At 42.0% G+C, this 18,366-nt stretch overlaps 1 protein-coding gene across 1 annotated transcript in view; it reads left to right on the top strand.

Moving 5' to 3' along the window:
• DDR2 (discoidin domain receptor tyrosine kinase 2) overlaps nt 1-18,366 on the top strand; it is a 161,023-nt gene that overhangs the window by 19,575 nt on the left and 123,082 nt on the right. The window contains exon 2 of the mRNA XM_007113904.4: nt 2,306-2,453. The gene's annotated coding sequence lies outside the window, so the exon portion shown is untranslated. The remainder of the gene's footprint in view (nt 1-2,305; nt 2,454-18,366) is intronic.

The raw sequence follows: 18,366 nt of genomic DNA, 5'->3' as shown, positions 1-18,366 counted from the left end.
TGCTATGTCATGACAGGGCTGGTTTCCTTTCTAGTTGGAGCATCATATGATGATGTGGTTAAAAATTTGAGCTTTGGAGTAGGACAAACCTGGTTTTGAGTTCCCACCCTGCCCTTGTTAGCTGTGTTACCTTGGGGAATTTACCTAATGTCTCCAGACCTTAGTTTCCTCATCTGTAAATGGAGGTCATAATATATCTGTCTGCAATTATTGTAAGTGCTGGTTCTACTCCTGGGAATTGTTCAGAAGTAAATCTCTGCTCATCCTCACCTGAGGGGCTCCCCCAAACCTGATGGATTTTCTGTAGATTCTGTGGACCTAAAAGTGCAAACCACACTGGCCTATATAATTTCAGAGACAGACAGGAAAGTTGAAACAGAAATGCTGGAAATGTTGGTGCCAGTTTTCCTGGCCTAGTGAAGAGGAAAGCAGACCTGTGTCTCTCATTTTGAATCAGACAGATGACAAACATCTCACAAGAGGAAAAAAAAATCTCCATCATCTTTTCTTGTCCCAGTCTCTTATAGCACCAGACTTCCTAAAAGACTAGATTATTGGGGTTCCCTGAAAAGCCAGCTCAGTCCGGGACATAAGATCAGTCTCACACATTATTTCTGCTCATAGAACAATAAAGGGAGAGGGCTAGCAGTTACTGAGCATTGAGCACCTACTATGTGGCAGGCACATTTAATACAGAATTACAATTATTCTTCTTCATAACTATGTGAGCTAGTTATCATTATCTCCATTTTACAAGTAAGTAGAAGCTAAGTAACTTCCAAGATTATACAGCTAGTTAATCTCAGAGTGAGGAAATGAACACAGGTAGTCTGCATACATTTTAGCATTTGAAGCCTGAAATGTAATTAGACCAAATTAGCCATCTGAGGTGAGGGTTTCCTTTAGGTGACAGGTTTTCCATGTCAGGGAAATTGCGATCTAACAGGGCTAACCTTTGCGACCTTAGTACCACAGGGAAATAGTTTTCAGAAATACTGTTTGGGGACACTTGGACCCTGATCCTGCTTTCTTCCCCCATGATGATGTGGCACTGATGATAGTATGTTTCAAAAGAGGTTGATGTTTGTAAACATTCTGGTACAAACAGCAAAAGAGGTTGGTGTTTGTAAATATTCTGGTACAAACAGGCACAGAGATATTAGTACAAGTGTTTCTGGAACACTGAGGTAAGCCCCAAGTATGAAAGGACAGTAGTATTGCCAGAGTTGGGATATTTTCTCAAATTTTGAAGACTTCAGCTGAATGCCTTGTTAGGGAACTAGAAGTCAGAGGAAAGCTGTACTAATATATGCGACATCCATTCTTGCTCCATGTGGCCACTTTATTTGCATTAATTTCTAAATACTTCACTGAAGAAATTGGCAACTTACGGTAGCTGTTCAGCAACCCTCCTGGACCCTGTGGCACTATGTAGAGTTATATATCATTGTATCCATTGAGTGGAATACTATAGATCTGTGAAAAGGAATGATGTAACTACATATGCTAAAATGCAACTGCCCCCAACATGTATAACAGAAAACCCAAGGTGAAATATATGGGATGCTAATACTTGATTTTTTTTAAATTAAAAAAGTCCTGTCCATCCATATATTTTTACATATGTGTAGGATAGTTCTAGAAGACTTCTCAGGTAACTGATAACTAGCTGCATCTGAAGAAGGGGACTGATAGTCCGAGGTGGAAGCGTGACTTCTTTTGACCATATGGAGCACTGGTTCCTGTGTGCTTGGGGGATCCTTGCGAGTTCTTGAGACCCTTTCAGGGGGTCCACAGGATAAAAACTATTTTCATAATAACACTAGGATGGTTTTGCTTTTTTCACTCTCATTCTCCCACAATTGTATGGTGGAATTTTCCAGAGATTAAATGACATGTGCTATTATTGCAGCAAATTGAATCCAGAAGCAGATAGAATCTGTTTGATTAAGCCAGATATCAAAGAGATTTTTAAAAATGTAAAACAATGTCACTCTTCTAACTAAATGTTTTTTGAAAAATTTTTATTAAAAATTTGTGTTAACATGGAATTATTATTTTAATGAATTAATAAGTAATAAATTAAAAATTCTCAGTTTTTAATTTCTAAATTGATAAATGTCAATAGCATAACCCCCATAAAGAAAAACTCTTTGAGGATTTGTCAAATTCCTCCAGTGCCAGGGGTCCTTGGGAGGCTTCTGTTTGATAGTGGTGGGCAGAAATGTCAAACAGGAAAGAAAACATGAATGAAGAAAAAGTTTGTAATAAAACATTGCTTTCTGTTTTTTCCCACTCTGTAAAGGGAGATCTACAACTAGTCGGGGGTTCAATGCTCTAGAAAGTGCTGAGACTTGTAGCTTGAAGCAAAGAAGCTACAATAATTGAAGCGAAGCCGAGGCCAGCTGTTCCTGAGGATCCTGCCCCTCAGAGGATGTTCTGCACCCATTGATGTAAGTAGGGCCAGTCACTGAAGCTGGGTCACCACAGGAGATTGGGGGTGACAGTGTGGCTCCCCTTGAGCCCCTCACTTACCCTGGTAGGTGTCACGGGGAAAGGTGAGCCTCGGGTTCTGTCCCAGAGCTGATATCAAATGAAAAGATCATGGATTTGATTGTACAGGGAACCTGATATTGAATGTCTGTTTCCTCTTTGTACTTCATTGATCCACTTGTAGCCAGCCCAGAGTAGAGGCCCATCCTGGGGTGTCCTGTGTCCCTAGCTCCGAGTGACCCAGGATCTCTAGACCTTCCCTGTCCCTATAAGACCCACTGGAATCTCTGGAGTTCCTGGATCAATCTGGGCCTCTTCTAATACAAAATATCATTTATGAATTTTTAAATAAATTGCCCTCTTCCAGCAATAATTTGAGGTGGTTTAGAGAAAAATAATACTTAACAGAACTACTAAAATCAGGGTAAGAGAACCCGAGCCCTGAAATAAGTTTTGGGAGAGTTAAATGTACAAGAAAACCTAGCCCAGGGATGCTTATTGCAGTTAAGTGTACTACTTAGCTCTGGGACCCAAGGCAGAAAGAGAAGCATGATACACTGCAGAGCTTTCATGAGGAAACCAAAAGCATTTGCACAGGTCTAGGTGGTCTGCTGTAGGTGAATTTTGGTCTGAATGGGACTTCTCAGTTCATTCTTTAGGAGACTCAAATCCCATCAACAAAACTGGAACTGTAGCAATTTCACGTGTCTGAGACCTTCTCAGTCTGGAGCTTACTGAAGGCAGAAACCATATCTCCTTCATGCCTGCATCGCTAGCATCTAGCAAGGGGTCTGGCATGTGGAAGATGCTCATTGAGGACCCAGTGCCTTGATTTAGACTTACATCGCTCACAGCTTTTGTAATACTTGTTAAATGAATGTGCAATTGAGTAAATAATGTGGACCATCCTTGGGATGAAGGATGAGGACCGGAGGGTAAAGCAGTATTTCCTCACATTCCCCAGGAGATTTCTTCTCACTATCAAATGCTCCTGGGATTATATACTCCTTTCTGTTTATTATCTAGGTCATCCTACCTACCCTCCCTCCGCATTACTCCTTAGCTTCCTTGTGGTGATAAAATATCTTGGGTCCCTTTATTCCCATAGATTGCCTTGAAACTAATTTCCTCCCTCCCTCCCTCCCTTCCTTCCTTCCAATAGACTCTTGACACTGGAGAGCTAAGCAGTCTTAACTTGAGCCTTCATGGTGTACATTTCAGAATGAATAATCCATAGCTACACTTAACCACTAACCAGAGGTTACTGAAGGTTACTGCAGAGTTTCTCTATTCCATTTGACTCCTCAAACATTATTTATCTGTGACTCATTCGGCTTTACCTTTCAGAAGGGTAAAGTTACCTATCATTGTGGTCTTTTCTTCCCCTGCCACCCAACCTTAAATGACTAGTTCTAGAAATTATTATTTTTTTTAAGCAGTGGTCTTCTTAGAAGCCCATATGATTTAAATTTATTTATTTATTTATTTTGGGGTGTGTTGGGTCTTCGTTTCTATGCGAGGGCTTTCTCTAGTTGTGGCAAGCGGGGGCCACTCTTCATCGCGGTGCACGGGCCTCTCACTATCGCAGCCTCTCTTGTTGCGGAGCACAGGCTCCAGAAACGCAGGCTCAGTAGTTGTGGCTCATGGGCCCAGCTGCTCCGTGGCATGTGGGATCTTCCCAGACCAGGGCCCGAACCTGCGTCCCCTGCACTGGCAGGCAGATTCTCAACCACTGCGCCACCAGGGAAGCCCTAGAAATTATTATTTCAATATTCAAGGCACGTGCTATAAATAGCCTTGGCTTGAGAAGCCTAATCTGGGTGCCTTCCCCACCCTTACCATCATAGTATTATGCCTAGAATTATCTCAAGTACTCTGGCTCCCCCAGGAAGGAGTCCTGGTTTCTTCTGGTCTCTTCTGGTCACTAAGGCAGGCTTCCTCCTTTTCTGAGAATGATGAGACTAAGTATTTCAGTCTGTTTAGAGACTTAATAAGTTTCAGCTTCCTGTGTCTCTTATTAATAGGAAGAGCAAGTAATTTAGCATCTAAACGGGAACACTTGTGAGGGAAAGGGGACGTTATTAACAGAAACTCTGGAACATGAGGCTTTGTCTGTATGTATGCTCACCGACTTTTCAAAGATCTTGCATCTCTAATGAAGGCTGAGTGCAGAAGGTGAACAAGAGCCTTTGGGGACAGACTCCCTGAATTCTATTCAGTTGTCTGTTTTGGGCCCAGGGGACTCTGACATACACTTCAGAGTGCTGAGTATTTCTAATCAGCCAGTGGAGAGCCTGCCCCCTGGTGGATGACACAGCTCCTGGGGGAGAGCGGTAGGGTTGCCTCAGAGCTGGTGGCCTGTGTTCGTGAGACCCAGTGGCGCAGGCCCGTCCTCCTCGGCCCTTTCCTGCCCTCCTCCGCTGCCTTTTCCACCTCCTCCTCTGCTCCCTTCTCCTCCTTTTGTTTTTGACCCTCATTTTCTTGCTCTGCCACCCACCTCCTTCCTGTTTGTGCCCCCCGCCCCCAGTCCTTATCTGTCTTCCCTCTTCTTTTCTCTTTTGTCTCCCTCTCTTTGACTATTTTTTGCTCTCCGTTTGTCACTCACACTTCCTTCCTTTCCCTCTGTCTCCCAAAATGGCTCTTTCAACACTGCTGGAGGGCAGCTGAGAAGAGCACTGCTGCCAATGTTACTTTCTCCTTTAAAGGAAAAGCTTGTATTTCCAACTGTTTTCCCTTGCAACTGGTCTGTTTCTCACGAGCCACTCTGATGGAAGGTTCTGGTTTCATGTGTCCTGGGGGACATGTGTGCTAGGGCATGAAGGCAGCATGGGGGGGGTGTTGGAGGCGGGAGGCCATGGGGGTGGGGGCAAGTTGGGGCCGTGACAGGAGCAAACCTGGGAGGCGTCTGCTTGTCACAGAATGGATTACAGTTGAGACACATGAGACACTGTGATCGTGATGCTGCATAAACCCAAACGTCTGAGATTTTGGAGTTTGGGCTGTGCCAGAATCATTTTAGAGAAGGCAAGGTCTGGGTCAACATCTAACTAATCAGGGAGCCACAGGTATGGTGGGTGTGCCACCGCAGGACGGTGGGGAGCTCAATAGAAATGGAGGAAGCAAACCCGGCACAGGGAACTGGGGGTTAGATGGGCCAGAGGTTGACTTGGACATTTCTGGATGAACAGGGCTCCGAAAATGTTCCGAAAAGCAGAAACTGAGAACGGACCATGGTGATCTGAAAAAGAACCAATGGGATAGACAACATGCTCTTTTTTTGTTGTTGTTCATGGTTATCCAAGGACTTTGCATAGTATTTTTACTTACTAACCTAATAACGCTGTTTACGGAGCACCTGTGATGTGTAAGGGACTCTGGAAGTGACCTGAAGGGATTCAAATATAAACGAGAGAGAACCCAGCCTAAGTTGCTCATGGCTAATAGGAGAGGGAAGGAGCACAAAAGAGAAGTACGCTCCAGGGAGGTAAGGATGTGTCACGAGGGTGATGAAAGGTTGAAGGAAGGAGAGAGCACTTGTGGCTGGGCTGGTCAGAGAACAAATGCCTTGACTGTGGAGGGCGTGGAGCTTGGGCCAAACCTTGGAGGCCAGGCAGGGATTCGATACTCAGAAAGGTGTGGGTCAGTCATTCTTGGCAGAGCAGACCTAGGCAACAAAGATGCAGAGTGACCAGTAAACAAGGATCGGATTAGGCACGTGGGTGGAGGGGAAGGAGGAAATAGCAATCTCCTGGGAGCAGAGTGTTGGGGTCGAGGAGCGGTGGAAGATAAAGCTGGAAAGGAGGGAGGCTGCCAGCCTAGGGAGAGCTCTGCCTGCTGGCTGGGCTGAGACATCTGGATGCCATCCTTGGGATTGAGCATCTGTGTGGTACATGCTCTAGGAGTGGGGGATGACGTTGCTTTGGGAGATGCTCATTTCCGATGCCCCTCTCGCTGAGTGTGGGTGCAGTTCAGAACCAGATTTAAGGTGTCGTAATAATAAGCTTTCCGGGGAAGTATCTGGAGGCCTAAAAATACATATGTATGAAACACTTTGAGCCTGTTTTCTAAAATCTCAGTCTCTTGTTTTTGCTTTGATCTTTGTAGCTTTTAAGAGTAGATTTAAGGGTCAGCCACAAACTGTATTGCCCTCAGAGTTTACCTAAGTCTGGTAGAATCTTATTTCCATTGTTTTAATATTCAATGCCTTATAATTTCTCATATTACATCAGCTCTTTTATTCAGAGATTGTGGGCTGAAGGAATCATGTTGTGTTCCTGGATGGAAATGTTCACTGAATTTCCTCCTGACCCTGAATCTACTGAAAATTCCTGCTTCCTGGCTTACAGAGCCCCTGGTTCCTCCCTTTATGATGGATGGGAGGGATTGAGGGTCTTCCTGCTAGACATTCATAGCATATGTCAGGGTTTTTCACTGATGTCGTATTGTCTTACAAGAGACATTCATACAACCTCTTGTATTGATTACTTTTTTTATTTATATGAGGTCCCCCCCTCAAAAGATTGTGAGGCCCTCTTAGTCAAGGTCTCAGTCCCTGTCAGATATTTTTGCTTTGGCATAACATTTAGCATAGTATTATGCATGCATTATTCTGTTTGGAGGTAGAGAAACTGGGTGGGTAGTGGTGGGCTGCTGGTACCCACCAGTTCCCATGTTCTACCCCAGTATTGGGTTTTGTAGAGAATCATCAAAATAGATCTTTGCTAATTAAACATCATCCACACAGCATCAGTATCACCTGGGAGCTTGTTGAAAATACAGAACCTCAGGCCTCAGAATCTATCAATATAATTTGATTAGTATTTGAGACACATTGGTTTCCAGATGTACTTTATACAAGTCACCTGGAGATCATGTTAAATGTAGGTTCTGATTTTTTTTTTTAGGGGTAATTTAGGTAATGGTAGAACAAGTAGGCCGGTTTTTGTAAATAAAGTGTGTTTTTTTTTTTGTTTTTTTTTTTTGTTTGTTTTACGCGGGCCTCTCACTGTTGTGGCCTCTCCCGCTGTGGAGCACAGGCTCCGGACGCGCAGGCTCAGCGTCCATGGCTCACGGGCCCAGCCGCTCCATGGCATATGGGATCTTCCCGGACCGGGGCACGAACCCGTGTCCCCTGCATCGGCAGGTGGACTCTCAACCACTGCGCCACCAGGGAAGCCCGTAAATAAAGTTTTATTAGAACCCAGCTGTGCTCATTTATTTACGTACTGTCTGTGAATTCTTTTGTGCTACATCAACTGAGTTGAATAGTTGCAACAGAATTCTTATGGCCCACAAAGCCTAAACTATTTGCTATCTGGGCCTTTACAGAAACAAGTTTGCTGACCGCCCCCACCCCCAGCATATGAGATGAACCCTGTTTCCTTAAAGGAAAGGACAGTAGCTGTGATCTTTTGCCCCAGTGGCAAAATTTGCAAGCCCATTTTAATCCATCATGGAGTAGCTGAATCATTAAATCTTAATTCCCAAGCAGGCAATGAAGGCTCTTGAGCCCCAAACTGATCCAAATAATGGTACCAAAGAGTCTGTGACTTTCCAAGGCCCATCTCATATCTTCCTTTTTAAAGAAATGACTGTGATTTTATTGATATGACTCTCCTCCACAAACTGATTCCATTAATTGTTCAAAATAAGTTAGACTTTCCTGAAGAATTGGAAAGAACCAAGAGGAAATTCTGAGTAGAAATGTTTGGGACCAAGGAATAAAGACAGCCTTGTATGGGTTTGGTAGAATCTGCCTTTTAACTACTGAACCAGTAGCCTTAGCCCAACCCACCCGGAGGCTGCTCACTGGGCAGCCAGACTCGGACGGCGTGGGCTTGGAGTCCTTCTTTTAATTCCCTGGGAGAATCCTACCACCTGTCTCTTATTTGGGGTTATTGAATTGTGCAATGATGGCACACACAAGCTCCAAGCTTGCTGCATGTGTATGCCAAGCTCACGAAGACAGAAGGCAGAGATTTGGGCCGAGAAGCAGGAAGTACAGAAGGGGGGTTGCTGGCATGGAGACATCTGTTCCACAAACACAGTGGAACAGGAGGTTGTGGGAGGAGACAGGCAGCCCCATGTAAACACTTGAGGATGTGGGCGCATTGCTCTGATCTTCAAGTCTTGGAGATCCTGGCTCTCCTCCTTCCAGAACCAAATTTCAGAGGAGGTAGGCGTAGGAGAATTAAGATCCATTTTCCTTACGCAGAGTTATCTGGAGCCAGAGGGGTTTAGTGTGGGATTCTGTGGGAATCTTTGCTGTAGCACTAGGAACTCTGGCCTTACTTAGTTTCTTTTCCCTCTGTCTGCAAAGCCCAGGACACTAAAAAAGGTTTTTTGAGGCAGTGGAGTAGACAAAAGTGGTGAGTCCTCTCCTCAATTCTAGAATCTATCAACCAATTCTGAGAGATTGTAGGAGTGAATTCGGGCCCCACATGTTGAGAACCATTTGCCTTGTTGCCAGGGTGCCCTCCTGGAATTCCCTAAGGTGCATTAGCTGATTAGCTCAGCTGGTCAGAATGTGGGAGTTTTAAAGCCAAAGTTACTGTTTGGGCTGACATTTCAGCCATTCTCTCCACTGGAGGAAGCATCCATTCATTCATTCATTTCTTCTGTTACTCAATGAATATCCATTGAAAACCTACCATGTCACAGGATGGTGGGAAAAACATGAATTGGAGAGTCAGACAAACCTGAGTTCAAATTCTAGTTTCCCCGTCTGTGAGCCAATGACTCAGTCAAGTTGTAGTTTAGTTGACATGTTTCTTCCCTCCTCACCCACTTTCCCTGAATATCCCTGAATCTGTGGGTTGGGCTGGATGATGTCTTCTCTCTACTTTTGGTGCAACTTCTGCATAATCTGTCCTCACACCATATTACGTTGAAATTATGCATTTAGGTATCTGTCTGTCTCTCTCCCCAGATTGTAAAGTCACTGATGGCAGAGATCTTTGTGAATACTTGTTCACCCTTAATTTCTGACACACATTAGAATTTAAACATATGTCTGTAGCACAGAAAGGAACAGGCTATGTGACATAACTTCCCTAAAGTGTGGTTTTCTCATTTGTAAAATGAACATGATAAGAACATACCTCGTGATTTTGTTGTGAGGGTTAAATCACAGCAAGATATTGTGTGAAGAGTTCGGGATGTTTGAGTGTTCTGTAAATATAAAGTGTATGCAGTATTGTGGTTGTTCTAATGTCTGGATTGATTGGGATTTGGTAGAAGACCAGTCCAAGAGAATCATGAGGGTACATGGGGATGTCCTAGTCCATTTTTCCTAAACTAGATGATTGAATGGGGGAGGACCTGGAGACTTAGGTTTCTGAGGCACGGTTTGGGTGTATGAGTTGACACTGGACAGGGGACACACTCCTGCAAACTCGATGTCTCCTCCACTAGATTATCTGCTTATGCAAGGGGGTCATGCCTTGTTTATTTCTGTACCCTTCTGTGTTCCTAAGCCCTCACTACTAGGGAAGTGATTAAGTAGATAGCTGCATTTAAAAAAAAAAAAAATTTGTTCGGCTGCACTGGGTCTTAGTTGCGGCACACGGGATCTTCATAGCAGCACATGGGATCTAGTTCCCTGACCAGGGATGGAAGCCGGGCTCCCTGTATTGGGAGCGTGGAGTCTTAGCCACTGACCCACCAGGGATGTCCCAGATAGCTGGATTTTGATGGGCACTACAAGGCCAAAATCTCCTGACCGCAATATCTCCCTATATTCCTGACTTGTATCTGTCTTGTCTTGAGAACCTGGATAGTGAGACCATTCTATAGAAAACGTAGATTGCGGGAGAAGAGAGTAAGTTCCGTTTGAAACAAGTTGAGTGTGAGAGCCAGCCATCAAATATGCAGGGCTGGAGAACTGGAAGTCGGTGGGAGGTGGAGCCTTGTTATTTAACTTTTCATGTGTCTGTTTCAGCTCCCAGAACCAGACAGAGCTCATTGTATAGCTCCCATGGTGCTTAGTGCTCACTCATTAACAAGCATGTGCTAAACATTTATTGATCCACCGCAAACTGTTGGGCCCTGTTTCCCATGTCGGTAACAAAGAACTGCGGCAGATGTTGGAGCAGAGTTGTAACATGATATGACTTCTGTTCCGGGAAGACCTGACCTTGCTGCTGGTGTATGAGAAAGATTGGAAGGGGAAGGAAGGAGGTGGAGGTGGGGAGCCCAGTAAGAGAGCAGGTGGGCAGTGAGGAAGCCTGAAGCAGAGCTCTGCCAGGAGGGACGGAGAGGAGGGGGTCTGACTATACGAGAGGCTGGTGACTCATCTCTCTGCCTACCATTAGCCCTAGAGAAGTCTCCCTGCTCTGGGAGGAGCAATGACCAGCCTCGAGTGGCTTTGGAACGAAAACCAATGACTGCATCCAAGGGAAGATAATGAGAAACACACAGGCCATGAAGATCAGGAAAGCACCACTAATCTTTTTTTTTTTTTTTTGCAAAACTTTACTTCCTGAAGCCCTGGGCAAGGGAGCAGAAGCCTCTGTGTGTGAACTTGGCCTCTTTACTGAGATATACAAGATGGAGTCTCCCTTGATAAATCGCAGAACTGATCATATCCAAGAATCTGAGAGGCTGGGAGAGGAGAGGGGTGAGGTAGGTTGTGAGGAAGGGAAGAGGGGCATAGCCCTAATCAGAAGACAGGAGAAAGCAGCAATACGAAAAATGCCCAAGGGTGAGTAGACATTAAATTTCATGTAAAAACCCCCTGCCGCCCCCTGCCCTGCCCCAGCAGTCTAATTTTATGGAGATTGTTCTTTTCTTCAAAAGATTGTTCTTTTCTTCAAATATGATATATTTTTGTAATTAGAGAAGAGCCATTAAAAAGGAGAAACTGCTTTCATTCAGTTAAAAACTCTAGCAATTCTATATATATATAAAGACCCCCAGAATTATAAATCAATTCAACAAGATGAATGAATGACCTTAAAAATATGTCCATGCTATTTGATGTAGGAATTTAACTTTTATGACTCTGTTCTGAGAAAACATCCTGAAAGGGACAAAATTTATACACAAAGATGAAGCATTAGATACAAAAAAGAAATAATATAAGTGGCCAGCATTGAGGATATAGTTAAGTATATAGGTTTTAAGCTTTTGAAATGATAGTTTTGAGGATTTTAGACACCACAGGAAGGTATTTATGGTTTTATATGAAGTAAAATTAAAAGTCACAAAGTTATATAAAGATATGGGATCAGTTATGTAAAAAATGCACAGGAAAAAAACCTCTAAAGGAAATATACCAAAAGATTAACCATATTTGATTTTAGATGAGGAGATTATAGGTTCATTTTTGGTTCTTCATACAACTGAAATTGCATAAATAAGCATGCATTACTTTTATATCAGAAAAAGACAGGAAAGAAGGTATGTAATTTTTTAGAAAGGAAGATATTATAAAAGAGTATTTGTTCTTTTCAGAGAGAATATATGAAAAATCTAGGTACCCTCTTTCCTTCCCTGGGATTCTGAGATTATTTTTATTCTCAGGAAGATCTTTCCTTGCTCCTAGTTAAATTATCCTCACATATCAGTCTGTTTCTGGGGATGAAAAATAGCGAGTTTACAATCTGAGCTCTGCTCCAATATATGTGGTAGTTCTGTGTTACCTTCATGGGAAAAAAAGGTGTAAACACATTGATATGGTGTTCAAGGCCTTTCAGAACAAAACCCCACCCGATCTTTCCAACTTCATTTCCCATCAGTTTCCTACATGTATTTTAATTAATTGATTAATTATTTTTATTGAAGTATAATTGACCTACAACATTATGTTAGTTCCAGGTTTACAGCATAGTGATTCGATATTTCTTTTCATTACAAAATGATCACTATGATAAGTCTAGTTACCATCTGTCACCATACAAAGATATTACAATATTTTTAACCATTTTCCCCATGCTGTACATTTCATCCCCGTGATTCATTTATTCCTACCTGTATTTTCTGCTCAAGCCAAAACCCCTCTCAGACTTGCTGTTTCTTGCCTGTGTCCCCAACTTCCCGTTTCTGAACCTCTACTTCAGGTTCCTGGGGACATGTTCACAGAACACATATTAAACAGTCAAGTAGACCAGGGGCCTCTTTCAGCATGACCAGGATGGTACTGCTGTGTGGTCTTTACAAGCCATTGCACCTCTCTGGACCTTAGGTGGCACACCTGTGACATGAGGGAGGGTGATAGATGGTTGCCAAGGTTCCTTGTAGCTCTAGAGCTTGGCGAGCCTTGCTCCCTCATGGTCCTAGGTGTTCTCATTCATCTGCCTGCACCTTGTCTTGGGCTGTGACTGCTGCCATATGCGCCCAGGGCCCTCCTCTGCACCTGTCAGAGTCTACACTTCCTGGCTCATGTGACTTGTCCTTCATGACGCATCCCCAGCAGTTCCAATTAACAGTGACTGTGGGTACCAGTCCTTTGGCCACTCATATGTACTGTCTCTTATGAAAACCATGTTGCATGCCAAGGATATAACAGATACTATCATTTGAAAAAAATTCAACTCCATGGGGGAAGAAAGGCAAATTAGGTGAACTTTGAGACGAAGGTGCACACTTCTCTAAATCCTTTGTTTATGGTCCAATAGGGCCCAATCTGTGATTCCCATATATATAAGGAGAGAGACTTATTTGCAATATTTAGACTATTTACAACATTTCTGAAAATCCTAAGAAAAATCACCCATGAGCCCACAGTAATCTGTGTTTCTTTATTTCGACTCAGAGGAATTTTTTCCTTTTTCACCAGCATATAAATGTGAACTTCACAGGAGCCATCAGAGAGTAGTTCCCTGCTTCTATCAACCATTTGTTTAACGTTCAGTTCGTGTATCATTTCTTCCACAACCAGAGCCTTCCACTCCCTTCAAGTCATGTGGCACATGGTTGCGGCTAAAGAGCAGGCACTTATGTAGCACTGTTTTTCCTTAAATATTTTTAAATTAAAAAACCTGAAAATCACTCAGGAAACACAAACCATAATCCCATCATTTAAGAATGATGTGAAATGAGAAGTAAAATTTCCCTTCTCAGCCATCTCTTTTAATTCCCCAGAGATAACTACTTTCCTTAACATTTAAGGTTTGATGCTCATCCTTCCTGATACTTTTGCAAAGTTGCATAAGCATATCTATATGCACACATACCCACATTTTCAACATGGAACTATTCATATCTATTTGCCTATCAATTATCTATCTATCTATCTATCTACCTACCTTTCTTTCTTTCTTTCTATCTGTCATTTACCTACCTATCATTTATCATCTCTAAGCTGATTATTTTTTGAATGATAGCAGAATTATTCATTGTTTGAATATACCATAATGTACCACCATGGCCACAGTTGCACTGTTTTGTGATTACAGACAATGCTGCAATGAACTTCCTTATACATATACATTTATAAGCTTTTGTTTAGCACTTACTTTATCAACAAGGCACTTAAACCTTTATTATTCTCTTGACTCATAACCACTATGAGAAGGAAGGGTAGATATTGTTACTCCACTTTACGGATGAAAGAGAACAAGTAACAGCTGAATTGTGGCAGAGCCATTGAATTACTGGTGCCTTGAATTCTAGCTCAGAAATCCTCTTATCAAACAGTCAGGTGTGACAAAGCACTCAAATAAAGCCCTAGTCAAGAGGGAACAGCCACAACCAGACAGAGAAGAGTGAGTCAGTGAGCAGGCAGCTGCATTAAAGTGTACTAAAAAAAACAAAACAAAACACACAAAACAGAAAACACAAACAAACTCAAGGCCAAACATATTTAAAAGACATTATTCGGAAGAAATGCACTAGCAGCGAGTGGGGGACCAGCATATGATGACCTGTTCTTATCTAGCTATCATCTCTTTTGAAATATTCTCCAGATGACATTGAAAAGGTGAGGGAGGCTTAGGTTGCACAGATGTGGCAGGAGAATTACAAAGGACACCCCAACGGTTCCAACAATGCCATTACTCCCACCCCACCCCACCCCAGGGAAGTATCTAGAAAGGACCTGTAGGCTTCAGCTTAGGATTTGCCTTAATTGACATCTTCCTCAATTATCTGCAGGAAATATCAAGTATGTTATTAAAATTCACAGATGCAGTCAATTGTCAGAGTCACTGGAGACCAAGAATTGTTTCACAGGCATCAAGACTGTTGCGGAGGCTGGCAGGAAGGAGAACAATTCAGCCTGGAAAAATGCAGACTAATGGATACAGTGGGAAAAGGCTTAGGGGAACAGGGCTGGAGACGGGGTGAGGCAGGGAGGCACGCACTTCCGGTAGAACTTTAAAGGGGCTCTAGACACCCAGTGATCAATATAAATAACACCATATTAAAATACAGCAGCAAGGGAGATCCAAGCTAATTCTCTGACACGTGAAAGCCTTGGTTAAGCATGTGGATGTTAGACATATCAATCTTACTTAGGCTGTAATTTACTCCGGAAGAACAAGAATAAGTGGGTTTATTTCTGTTCGTTTCCTAGGGCTGCCTTAACAAATTGTCACAAGCTGATTGGCTTAAGACAACAGAAATTTATTGTCTCATAGTTCTAGAGGCTAGAAGGCCAAAATGAAGGTGTCAGCAGGGTCATGCTCCTTCTGAAGGCTCTAGGGAAGCATCCTTCCTTGCCTCTTCTAGCTTCTGGTGACTCCTGCCATCACTCCAAACCCTGCCTCTGTAGTCGCTTAGCCTTCTTCCCCATGTGTGTCTCTAGGTCTCGTGCCTGAACCTCCTTCTCCTTTCTCTTCTAAAGATACCAGTCATTGGATGATACCCTAATCTAGTATGACCTCGATTCAACTTGATAACACCTGTGAAGAAGATTCTGTTTCCAAATAAGGCCCCATTCATAGGTACTAGGGGTTAGGTCTTCTTCTTTGGGTGGGGGGGAAACACCATTTGACCTACTACACTATTAACCACTGTGGGAGCAGTTAACTTAGATGCAGCAGAAACATATTATCTGTTTGTAGGAATCTGGCAGCTGAGGCATGGGCCAATGCCTGCCATGATTTAAATACCTAAGGAAATATTTAAGGAAATACAGTTTGGTTTCTTTGGGGTACATATGTTATAACCTCTGCTAATGGACATGGTGAGAAATAGGTGCAGGATTTTTAAGAGTAGTCCTGATTTCAAATATTCAAATGATAGTGACTGGAAAATCTTTTTGCTCAATTTTATATTTCTTTTGTTGACATTTTATTTTTTTCTGTAAAAGCAATTTACTAATTTATTATGAGTATAATATGGATTCATGATATGAATATGATAACTTTCAGAGATTTTTCACTTAAGTGCACAAACTAGAGGAAAAAAAATCCTTTGTCAGACCTAGCATCCTGACTTTTGGTTCATGAAATACAGCTATTATGCCTCTAAGACCTGCTAGAAGGTGGTAAAACAGTGGGGATCTTTGGATATCATTTGAATTTTAAATAAGTTGAGATGTACATGGGAACCAAATCTGTTTCCTCCCATTTTTCAGACACATCCCAGCCAAGTTCCAAAACATAAATGGGGCCTTTTGTGAACATTGTTGTTATTAACATGCTATATAAAGTATAGGTACAATTAGTTGTATCAGCAATAATAATAATATTAGTTATTTTGATTATTGTATCATTAATCCATGATTATTATATAATCAATAAATGTATCATAATTAAGTTAATGATTTAATAATAATAGCTAATATTTGAGTGCTTTTTATGTACCAGACACAGGGATAGATCCCTTTATGTGCATTATTTCACTTACTAATGCAGTAATTCTTTCTTAAGAACAGTATTCTGTTTACTTGGGTTTGAAATGGCCTACATATTTTTTCTGCTTTTGGTCAAGGATCACTAGCCCATTTAGAGATAGTTCTGTACATAGGCTGTTTTCCATATGAGAGCATTTAACCTGAACATGTAGGAAGCATGGCCAGCAAGGGCTGCTGGCACTGGTGAAGGAGTGAGTCCTGCTGTAATGAACAGAGAGAAATCAGTTGTCATGAACATGCACATTGTTGATACATTCATTAAACTACTAAAACATTTTTTAAGAGCTTGAAAAGAGTTTGCTTTTTCAAAAAGGCTAAACTTCTCTCTGCAGTGTAGTTTGTAGAAGTGATTGATTTGCTTTGTGAACATTTTTTTAATAGTACAAAGGTAAAATTGAACTTATTTTATTTTAATTCAGTTTATCCCTCATTATAAACTAAAATGAGTAAAAACTAAGTAAATACATAATTTTAGAAAGTGTCTAAAGAATGAAGTCCCAGAATTTGAATTAAGTGACTAAAGGAGTTTTTTTTTGTTTTTCTTCACACACACACACACACACACTGTATTTTATTTTTACAAGAGATAAATAAACTGACACCAAGCATTGTAAATGGATGACCACAACAAAAGCAACAATGATTGCAATTACCAAACACAAAACACACTCATACTATGTCATAATATTGACATTCAGTCCAGTAATCCTCCACTGTAACAGCTCCTAAAGGAGTTTTGGACCTTCCATTCCTGTTGAAAATTTAAATTTGTTTAAATACCCAACATTTAATTCCTTTAGATATGCACTTGTCTTGAGGCAGGAGAAGGGACTAAAATAAAGATTTGTAAATCTGAGGTTCGCACACCAGGTCTCTGGGTAGAATTTGGAGGGGGGTGTTCTAACCTTGGATAGGAAAAAAATTCTGTATTTATTTTTCTAAACTCTGACCAAAATTTAGCATTTCTTCCAATTAGTAGAAATTTATAGTATTTTTATATCACATTATAATTTTAGCAACTATCTCAAAATTTTGTATATACTCATCAGCTCTTTGAAACTATAGTGTTATTAGACCCTTGACTAGATCTCGTTATTTAATGGATTAATAAGATCTATTATTCTACTATACATTTTAAAATATTTTGATAACTGTATTTCAAATATTTTATAACCAGTATCATTTGTTTTCTTTGTAATCCTATGTTCTTTTTTTTACGCATTTAACATATTCCTGGAAAAGGCTCAGACAAGATTTACCAGACTGGAAAAAGGGTCCATGGCACAAAAGTTCCATGGGTTAGGAACTTCTGGGTTGGAGGAACCCTGCTGGGCCCTTCTCATTTTTTATTCTATCTGTGAGTTCATGAGGGCTTGGGTGTGATGCTGTATTAGGAGTGTGTGTGTGTGTGTGTGTGTGTGTGTGCGTGCGTGTGTGCGATAGCAGGGTGTGGCCTTATAGATGGCTGATGGGTCAATAGGAAAGAAGGGAAATAGCTGTAAAGTTTTCCATTGCATGACTCGCTTACTTAAGATGACACTTTGCTGTCCACCTTCACCCAGGGTAGTGTGCAGGCATCAGAATGTACGTTGACTTGGAGCAGGGAGGCAGGCGTCTGATCTGCACTTGGCTGCTTTGTAAATGTGAGACCTTAGTCTGATCAACCGCTGTGTGTCTTATCTGTAAAATGAGATGAATAGCTTCTCTCCTTTTGCCTCATGTGATTGATCTCAGTGGTGAGCGAGCGAGAGAGAGAGAGAGAGAGAGAGAGAGAGAGAGAGAGAAAGTGAAAGAGAGAGGGAATGGAAAACTTCCCTGTAAACTCCAAAGTGCCCTAGAAGCATAAGGGAGTCCTGTGGCAGAGAGCTCATCTGGTTGCTGATCTAGCTTGACCCTGCAGCCTAGCACTATGGAACAGGCATAAGGAGCATTGGGCAACTGTACCTAGATGCTCTTTGGCCTGGGATGGCTGAGAGCGGAGGTAATCTAGTGGGAGAAGGCAAGCGGCTTGTGGTAGGCTGAATGATGCCCCCTGAAGATGTCCATGTCCTAATCCTTGGAACCTGTGAATATGT

The sequence above is a fragment of the Physeter macrocephalus genome, chromosome 4 (assembly GCF_002837175.3).
Source record: "Physeter macrocephalus isolate SW-GA chromosome 4, ASM283717v5, whole genome shotgun sequence".
NCBI lineage: Eukaryota > Metazoa > Chordata > Mammalia > Artiodactyla > Physeteridae > Physeter > Physeter macrocephalus.
This window is presented reverse-complemented; position numbering and strand designations above follow the sequence as displayed.